At 43.4% G+C, this 10,789-nt stretch overlaps 1 protein-coding gene across 1 annotated transcript in view; it reads right to left on the bottom strand.

The window, feature by feature from the left end:
* The window catches only part of KIDINS220 (kinase D interacting substrate 220), a 44,914-nt gene extending 43,662 nt beyond the window's left edge, over positions 1-1,252 (bottom strand). Inside the window, exon 1 of the mRNA XM_053458844.1 lies at positions 1,167-1,252. The gene's annotated coding sequence lies outside the window, so the exon portion shown is untranslated. The remainder of the gene's footprint in view (positions 1-1,166) is intronic.
* Positions 1,253-10,789: the final 9,537 nt, after the last annotated feature.

Here is a 10,789-nt window from a genome sequence, read left to right on the forward strand (position 1 = left end):
CCCTGTCAGGGCGGCACATAGATACCCACAAAGGCATCCCCGTCAGGGCGGCACATAGATACCCACAAAGGCACCCCTGTTATGGCGGCACATAGATACCCACAAAGGTATCCCTGTCATGGCGACACACAGATACCCAGAAAGGCATCCCTGTCATGGCGACACACAGATACCCAGAAAGGCATCCCTGTCATGGCGGCACATAGATACCCACAAAGGCATCCCCGTCAGGGCGGCACATAGATACCCACGAATGCACCCCTGTTATGGCGGCACATAAATACCAACAAACGCTTCCCTTTTATGGCGGCGCATAAATACCCACAAAGGCATCCCTGTCATGGCAGCACATAGATACCCACAAAGGATTCCCTTTTATGGCGGCACATAAATACCAACAAGGGCATCCCTGTTATGTCGGAACATAGATACCCACAAAGGCATCCCTGTCAGGGCGGCACATAGATACCCACAAAGGCATCCCTGTCAGGGCGGCACATAGATACCCACAAAGGCATCCCTGTCAGGGCGGCACATAGATACCCACGAATGCACCCCTGTTATGGCGGCACATAGATACCCACAAAGGCATCCCTGTCACAGCGACGCACAGATACCGGTGCAGTTATCCCTTCCTTTACAGCAAGCATTACAGGCATATTAGAAGGTCCAAATGGCTATGTGTCTATGCTCTCGTCATGAGAGATACTCGCGGCGTCCCTATCAATGCCAACCAAGGAATACCGAAGAATTATCTCGTCGTCAAACAGTTCAACCTGGACTAAAAAGGAGAAATGTGGGGTTTAATGGCGCATACCAGAGTAGGATGGAACTGGTAGCAGGAAGTGGTCCCAGGGGCAGTGTCCTGATTCCTGACCAGTATCATGACAGAAGCAGGTAAACAGGTGCACCTATGACTCAGTTTGATTGTATATAAATATATAATTAAAAATACCCCTACCAAACCCATTTTAATACTGGTTATATACAATGACCCATAGCTGCCGGTAACAGATCGTATGCCAAATTACAGTACAGACAAAAACACATTGGGGAAAAAACATGGACAGAGCCGCTATAAAAAATTCTGTTGTAGCCCTATATTCTTCAAGAAAGCGGCACCTAGCGACTGAAACCGCAGCCGTTAGAAAAGAGTCAACCCTTACCGGAAAAAACCTAGGTGTCTTCACCCAATCAGACGATGTCACTCAGTCACTGTCGCCTGGCACAGAACGCGGCCATCTTGTCTCTTCAGCTAGAAGATGAGCTTCAATCGCTACCCGGTCACGTGATGTTTGTGACATACGTGCGGCTCTGGGCGGAGCAATCCAATTCACAGTCAGGCGTGGCCTGAAAAGGGCGCGACTAAGTGTTTGTCTGTATCGTAGGACGTGCAGCTGTTACCATGGCGATTCCCCAGCTCCCTCATCAGCAGCATGCCAAGGCGCCGGTAACGGCCAGAGGATAGCGTCCATTCTGTTATTTGTCAAGACAGCAGCTGTAATTTAACATGGCGGATACAATCTAAAACATGCAATAGATTCACAATCTCCACTGTCACAGCACAGACATCGCCCATCCCTGCTGTGGCACCTGCATTGTCGTCATATTTGATTGACATGTAATTCTCTTGTTTAAAGCAGATATGTCACTGTTCCTATATACCGTATTGGCTCGAATATAGGCCGCACTTTTTTCCCCCACTTTAAGTTTTTAAAGTGGGGGTGCGGCCTATATTCGGGGTCTAGCGGCCGACGCCCGGGACATGCAGTCCCGGGCGCCGGGCAGGCAGCGGGGGACATCTATGCAATACGCGTATACAACTTCCGGTGCCGGCACATCCAGTGGAGGACAGTGGCAGCGTATCTCGGGGAGGGAGGACAGTGGCAGCGTATCTCGGGGAGGGTGGACAGTGGTAGCATATCTCGGGGAGGGAGGACAGTGGTAACGTATCTCGGGGAGGGCAGTTTCAGCATATCTCGGGGGGGGGGACAGAGGTGGCAGCATGTTTTTTTGGTGCTTTTTTAAAGAAAAAAACATTTTCTTTAAAAAAGCACCAAACTTTTAGGGTGCGGCCTATATACGGGGGCGGCCTATATCTGAGCCAATGCGGTATTATATAATATGGTTCAGTACGAAAAAATATGTATCATGTGGGCAACCATCTTGAAGGGAACGTGAACCAGCTACATATGGATTATAGTCAAATAGCCAGGTTTTGTGGGTTTTATTTAATACATGCTTTAGGCTGCGTGACGCCATTCGTAGCTCATTTTAATGTATTTTTCGTCAACAGCAAAGGGTAGATTTTTTTTGTTTGGTTTTCTGAGGAACATTTTGGGAAACTGGGATTTTTTATTTACAAATGCACAGATAACTACCCCAAAACAAAATCATACAATGCAAGCTTAGCTCCCAATTGGACACCTCTCTGACTTGTCCCAGGCTGACAAGCCTAAGCCCACACTAACGTAACCCTCCCTGCCGGACTTCGCTAAGCCAGGCTCTGGGAAACACACAGATATAGATTGGTAATGCCACAGTTGGCTCAGGGACATTCTTTTTACCCCAAGTGCAAAGGTGGATCCAGACATGGACCTTCTTGCTCTCTTGTGCCTAGAGGGATAACAATTGTGCTCCACTGATGAAGACAATGAAGAAAGAAATGTACGCCTGGGGTTTATTGGTTCCCTCAGGCAGAGGAAATTGGCCTCGCATTTAGGTTCTGGACTGCTCTTTGGGCAGGATCAGACTGTAGTGTCATTGGAGATTTTTCCTCTGTAATGGCACAAGAGAGCTAGAATTTGAGATGCTCCCAAGCGGGGGTGCACCATAGGACAGGCTATGAAGTGGCTGCCTGTTCTTGGTTGAGCATCTCTTATCTGTTTTGCGTGATCTTCTTTTCAGGACTTCTTGCCCTTTTGTTTCCCCTGTATAGCATAGGCTTCATTGGCAGTGGCGGAACTACCGAGGTCGCACGGGTCGCGACTGCGACCGGGCCCTGGAGTTGTGCCACTCAAGGGGGCCCAAGCAGGGCCGGACTGTCCCACCGGCATACCGGGAAATTTCCCGGTGGGCCCGCAGATTCGGCCGGCGGAGCGGGATTGTCAGCCGCCTCCGGCGCCAGGGCGGGCTGGGCAGGGGGACAATTGCCCCCCAGGCTGCCCGAAATCTAATCTAAGCGGCCGCTGGGTGCTGATGCGGCCGGCCGGCGGCATCAGCACCCAGCAGCCGTGTGCAATGGCCGCCTAGTGATGGGAGCAGCGTGAAGGGTGAAAGCTCCGCCCCCTCGCACAGACCTTTCACCCCTCACGCTGCTCCCATCACTATGCGGCCATCAGATTGCTGGGAATGTAATCTAAACGGCCGATGCGTGCTGATGCCGCCGGCCGGTTCTGCTTTAATACTTTTTTTTTTTTTTACTTTATATGGCAAGCCGATCCAGCTTGCCATATTACATAAAAAAAAAGTGTTAAAGTAGCTCCGGCCGGCGGCATCAGCACGCATCGGCCGTTTAGATTACATTCCCAGCAATCTGATGGCCGCATAGTGATGGGAGCAGCGTGAAGGGTGAAAGCTCCGCCCCCTCCAGACTGCTGGAGCACCGGATGTCGTGTCAGTGACGTCCTGTCAGGATAGAGAAGAGAACAGTGTGCAGCTACCAGAGGATGGAAGTGAAGAGAAGTAGAAGGTCAGTAAACTACTGTATTTTTTGTACAAACTGTATAATATTTTTGTTTATTTGTTAAAAACAAAAGAATCGGCATGTGTGTGTATGTAAGTGTGTCCCCTATAAGCCACTCTGCCTCCAGAAATGCCTTATACCAGTTTGGGGAAGGCCCTTTTCTGTTCCAGCATGACTGTGTCCCAGTGCACAAAGCAAGGTCTATAAAGACACGGTTGGATGACTTTGGTGTGGTAGAACTTGACCGGCCGCACAGAGCCCTGACCTCAATTTTATCAATCACCTTTGGGATGAACTGAAAAAGGAGATTTTTTCGTCCAACAGAAGAGTGGAAGCTGTTGTAGCTGCAAAAGGGGACCAACTACATATTAATGTCTATGTATTTAGAATGCAATGTCATAAAAGCGCCTTTCCGCTAAGAACAGAAAACTTAGGCTACAATTCGCACAGGCTCACCAAAATTGGACAATGGAAGACTGGAAGAACGTTGCCTGGTCTGATGACTCTCAAAGGTTAAAACCTTAGTTGAAGGACTTGGAATGTGCAAATAGAAAGGAGACGCACAATAAGATTTACAACTATTTCTTTAACGACTACGAGGAAGATTCTATTATCACCCCGACATGTTCATACAGATAAATACATCTGTCACAGGAAGCCATTTCTATAAGAAAAAACCTATTAGAAGAGAAAGCTGTAAAATCACAAAATGGCACTGAGTTGCCATTTTATAGTTTCTGCGTCAATAAATAGTGCCGTCCTAACACATGGGTACACTGGGCAAGGGCCCCGCGTTCTGTGGTGCCGCCAGCAATGTGATTCATCACAGAGACCCGAGAACAGTAACGCATCTATAGGGAAGGGGCGAGCAGTGAGGCAGGTGCAAGGTGTCATCTCCCCAACCACGGCTGCTCAGCGGTTCCCCCGTGGGTTCCTACTACCCAAACCCACGCACAGCATTAGGGAGCTAGAGGTCCGTCGCCTCAGACCTCGGCTTCTGTGCTCCCTAATCACTATGCACCGGGAAACGACAGTGGAAAAAAGCATGCCCAGAGGAAACAGACAATCTATGTGATTTCACTTTCCTATTTTACACCTCAAATGTGATATTTCAGGAATCACTGGACCCTGACAAATTGCCCATAATGTGTGAAAAAAATGTCACGCATATCAGAAGGCTAAGTTTGAATTACTAAGTCTGACTAAAGTCCCACTTACATGTATACTTTAAATCACTGAAGGAAAGCAAAATGCTTTCTGACACAGTATACCAAATTTATATGATAATAGAACATTTTTGGTTTCCTTGGAATTAGCATTGTCATGTTTTACATATGTAATACAAAAATAGTTTATTTGGGTTATCATTGGGTAATTTTCACTACACAAAAAGATCCAAAATTATCAAAATGACCTTTGGTATTCTGTTACTTCAACGGCTTGAGTACCAAGGGTTGTTGTAAGATATTCTTTGTCTTTAACTATCTAAACTTTTCCAGTGACCAAACAGCAATCAAGACCACAACTTATAAGTCTTCTTGAGTAGGTTTATTTAGTTATAGAGTAATATACATACAGTACTGATTGATGAACAGATGGTGGTGGTAGGTACTGTAGGCTCAGTATTCTTGGTAAGATGAAGGTAAAAGTGAAAGAGACCTTGCCCTTGGAGCCGTGAGTATTTATACCCTTTTACATTCAGTAAGGGTTCTTTACTTTAGACGATATATGAATTTAAGAAATCCTATTGGCGCAGTCATAGGATACACCAGCATTTCACAGAAGACCTTCTAATAGCTACATTACGTGTTTAAGAACATATGTTCCTAGCACTCAAGTTGCCTAAAGTGTGTTGAACAAAATAAAAGTATAACAATGGGTCATTACGACTAATGGGTTGGATTCTTCCCCAATTCTCATGAAACGGGGTGTATGTCAGGGATGTCCCCTTTCACCGCTGTTTTTTAATTTAGATTGGATCCTTTGTTGCGGTTGTTTCTCTTATCTCATAATATTCCGGGCATTGCTGTGGGTTCCCATCAGTTGAAAGCTTATGCCTTTGCTGATGATGTCCTTCTATATTTTACTCAAACGCATCTTGCCATACCGCTTATCTTTGACCAGTTGGATACGTATGGGAAAATTACGGGTTTTGTCGTTAACAGGTTCAAGTCCCGGGCTTTATGCCTACACCCCTTGAGATGCCCACCGGGCATGCCTCATCTGGGAATACAGTGGGGATCAAAATCGCTATTATATCTGGGGGTAAAGACACCTAAGTGCCCGATTCACCTCTATAGTTTTAATTATAAACCTATGGTTCCGAAGATCGCAAGGGAATTGCAGGGTTTGAAACAATTGCTGCTCTCTTTTTATGGGAGGGTAGCTCTTCTCAAGATGGTGACATTTCCCAAATTGCCATATCTCTTTCAGTCCTTGCCACTTTTTCTTAAACGAGTTGATGAGAAACTTCTGAACACTTTATTCCGACGTTTTATTTGGAATAACAAGAATCCCAAAACTGTGACCTTTGGTTTGCAATGTAAACAATCAAAATTAGGTCTTAACCTCCCTGTCCTTCGGGATTATAATGTTGCAGCCTTATATCGATATGTGATGGACTGGATCTCTTGCTCCAACACTTATACAGATTTTAAGTTGGATCAGTGTTTTAGCCCCTCTGTTGCTATCCAAGCATCCAAGCCCTTCTGCATACACCCTGCACTCAACTTCCATCACACGTTAGCGACAATCCTTTGCTTTACTCCACAATCAACTCTTGGAAGTTGGTCAGGCTGCACTTAGGTCTGCATTGGCGATACTCTTTATTTCAGCCTTTTCTTCAAAACCCAATTTTTCAGGATGGGCAGGCATCCGACATTTTTCGAGTCTGGGCGACACAGGGGATACGCACTATTGCCCCCTTTTTGGACTATTCCTCCATGACGCTTATGTCCTTGTATCTATCTTGTAGGGATAGACTTGAGTCTATTACCATACCTTGGTTCGCATATTTGCAAGGGCAAAGTCTAGTCAGGTTGCAGTTGGGCCCTCTCACACTGACGGACTGGACCACACCCATTGATGGACAGAATAGGCAACCTTCTTCTACTCCGACGTCTACCAAACTTATCTATAAACTGATACACACCATTCCTCACCATGACTATTTACCAAAAGGTTTACTAGCATGGACCACACGTTTTCCTGATGTCACGGGTGCAGATTTACTCCATAGCACATTGACCACCTGTAAACTGTTACCAGCTAGCTCCTATCTAGACATGCAACTTAAGATAGCGCATCAGGCCTATTTATCTCCCCATAGACAATTTTTAATCGGCATAATACCAGTGGATGCTTGCCCAAAATGTGGTTTTGAAGGCCTAATTCGTGACTTCTGGACTACTATTCAAGCCTTTTTGAGGCAGTTATCAATTGATGCTTATTGTAATGATCCAGCTGCAGCAATTCATGGCCTCGTTAAGATGGGGGGGTCCGGAGATGTGATGTTAATTTGAATAATTTTGGCTGTGGCTAGAAAATCTATTTTACACCATTGGATACAGGCATCCCCGCCGTCTCTATCCCTAGTTCATACCAAACTATTGTATTTGTTTCGAATGGACTGTTTGGATGCTTCTCTGAATAAAGATAGATGTACTAAACTTTTTTTATAAAATGAGAAACCTTTATAAAGACGTTGGACGAACCCCTTAAGACACAAATTATGCATACCTTTCAGGATACCTCATGGTTCAGTGCATGATTACTTCAAGGTGCTACCTCTTGCGCCTGAGTTGTTACTATGTTTGACTGGACAACAGACGAAAAACAAGTATAACAATGATTTTTTACAGTTGTGAAATATTTTCTGTTTCATTTTTACCAAAGTTGCCCTTTTCCATTATTGATTTGCCCACGCAAATTAGACATTCTTTTATCAAATAACCTAGGGCTTTCATTTGAAACCATAGAAACACACAAAAATACCTTGTGAATGCTAAAATGTCAAAAATAAATACATTTTAAAAATGGGGTTTTTTTGCACTTTCGCTTAGTATTTCTTCATTGCAGTAGGTGCCAGTGATGAACAACATCCCCTGATTACAGTAATGCCCCACATACAGTTTTGGGTCACATTCATCCTTTACATATTATCCTATAGTGCGTTATTTTAACACTACTCGCTTAAGGGGTCTGGGGCTAGTAAAGGCTTTTTGTTTATTTTTTCAATTTTTTTACTTGTAGCACTAGGGTAGTAGTATTTTATTTTTTTACTTCTGCTACTAGATTTCCTCTCATTTCCCCTGCTCTGATCACACGTTTTTTAATGTGCTGGTGCACCCATAGGCTAGTGAACGGGCTAAAATGTTTTTTTTTTCTGTGTTATATATGGCTGTGTTATACGTACAAGTTCATTTTTTGGAATTTCTTTTGTTTTTAATACTGTTGGTGAGATAATTTGCTGTGGTACTCTTTCTGGGATCTCAGCCAACTCAATTTGATTGAAGTCTACTATACGCATAACTTGAACAGTTACTGTTTCTGTATTGATTTAATACATCGTTGAGCGATAGAATCTGTGATAGATTTTGTCCAGCAGATGTATTTAGTCTAGTGTTAAATAGTGCTTTGTCTCCCCGTTTATAAATGATACCATTTATCAATAAACATTAACAAATGCTAATTTTTTTCTTAAAACATTGGAGGCAGGAGAAAACCTTGTTCACACTACGGACCAAAAAGACAGAAAATGCACGGGAAGTGCCCAGGTTGCGCCGCTCCTCACCAGCTTCAGACCCTCAAATGGAGGAAGACGACACTCCTTTCCCGATGGGAAATAGCATTGAAAAACATGTTTTCTTTTTTCATCCGGCAACACAAAAAATGACTTTAAAGAACTATCCACACAAATTAAACAAGATATATAATCACTGGGAGGAAACATTTCACATCTTGAAGACAAGATGGAAGAATTCAGCAAAGCCAATCTCTATTAACACCCGAAAGGGTCTCCTCTAATTTTCATACTAGCATTTGAACCCCTTGCAATCAAAATTTGAAACTACACACAAATATACAGAGTTCAAACTTAATTTATTTACAAATGATATTATCTCAACCTGTACATTCCATACCTACACTGATGCAGTTTATCATAGATTATGAAACGATAACAGCAAAACTCATAATATAATATACAGTATATAATGTATTTGTGTTTTTGTAAGCTGGTGTGTGTATGTGCATATGTGTGTAAAGGCATGGGTATGTAAGCGCAGTGTATGTGTATATGTGTGTTTATGAGCAGGTGTGTCTAAAGGCAGTGTGTATGGTTAGGTGTGTGTAAGGGCAGTGTATGTGTATATGTGTATTTATGGGCAGGTGTTTTTAAAGGCAGTGTGTATGTGTATATGCATGTTAATGGGCAGGTGTGTGTAAGAACAGTGTAGTTATTTGTGTGTTTGTAAGCTGTTGTGTTTATGTGTATGTGCATATGTGTGTGTAAAGGCATGGGTTTGTAAGGGCAGTGTATGTGTACATGTGAATTTATGGGCAGGTGTGTCTAAAGGCAGTGTTTGTAAGGGCAGTGTAAGAGTATATGCGTGTTAATGGGCAGGTGTGTGTAAAGGCAGCATGTATGGGCAGTCGTGTGTAAGGGCAGTGTATGTGTGCGTTTATGGGCAGGTGTGTGTATGGGCAGTCGTGTGTAAGAGCAGTGTATTTGTATATGTGTGTTTATGGGCAGGTATGTGTAAAGGCAGTGTGTATGGGCAGTCGTGTGTAAGGGCAGTGTATTTGTATATGTGTGTTTATGGGCAAGCATGTGTAAAGGCAGTGTGTAAGGGCAGTGTAAATAAAATAACCTCTGTGCTGGGGCACAATTTTCCATTCTATCCTCGGGCTCAAAACGAGCTAGCTACGGCTCTGTTTTGAGGTTCTAATGAAATTCAAGAAAGAAAGGTTAATCCATACATTGTTCACCTTCTTTGTACATTTCTTTCATCCACTTATGCTTATCCCTGCAAACGTCACTAATTAATACATAATTGTTTTATAATGTTTTTTTAGTTTATAATTAAACTCTTCTGAGATAAGGCAGATGAAAAATCAATGCCGAGTAAGTTCAAAACGTTTTTTTTTAAATGAATCATATTCCTGTTCTTGGAATTTTCCAGAGGACAGGGCTGTTTCTGCTGATCATATTCAGCTATGGTGACTTCCCCCTGTGGATGAAAACTGCATGTGATAAAATTATAAGCAGGAAAGTCACAAGATGGGGGTAACTTAATTTATCCTTCCATTTTCCACCCAGCTATATAAAACCAGACACCTTATTTTTCCGTCCAATTTTGATGAGATGATGTTTGAAGCAGTTCATTTGATTTGATTTTGGTATTCATCCGAGTGATCTTTTGGCATGGTTTTTTTGCTTTATACAACATACTGCACTGTTAGGATTTCACTAAAACCTTGAATAGGTCACTGATCAGATGACTTTTAGTACATCGTGTACAGTGCTATATGCTGAATGTACACAGGGATATAGATGATCTGCAGAATGTCCTAGAAAAAAAAACAATAAGAAGGATAGTATACTTTAGAGGTGGAAAATTGTTTGGGCAAGGGGTCATAGTTTGAAACTAATTATATATAGACTAAGAAGGGAATGTATATGTGTAATTGACAAGGCTCAAAGTGATTTTGGAATTGTTTTTCATTTTGTTTTTGGACAAGAACTTTGTTTCCTGCCATTTTGGTTTGGAAGAAATTCAGAGGGCTTTTGTTCAGAAACAAAAATGAGTTGCTCAAGTGTATCTCTCTCTGTGCCCCTACCATCTCCCCCAGTCCTATCTGTGCCTCCTGCTATTTTACCACCAGGTATTTTTGTGTCCTTATCCCCCTAGTCCACTCTGTACCCATTCCTCACAGCCTCCTCTGCCCTTCTTGCACTGTCTGTACCCATGCCCCCTCTCCTCTGCTCACCTCACCTTCTCCAGCTGCTGTCTGGTCTCCTATCATCTCTCTGTACAGGTGCAGAGAACACACTGACAGGGAAGGGGGAGCAAGGAATGGGACGTGTCAGTATGAAGCTACGGG

The sequence above is a fragment of the Spea bombifrons genome, chromosome 3 (genome assembly GCF_027358695.1).
Source record: "Spea bombifrons isolate aSpeBom1 chromosome 3, aSpeBom1.2.pri, whole genome shotgun sequence".
Taxonomy (NCBI): domain Eukaryota; kingdom Metazoa; phylum Chordata; class Amphibia; order Anura; family Pelobatidae; genus Spea; species Spea bombifrons.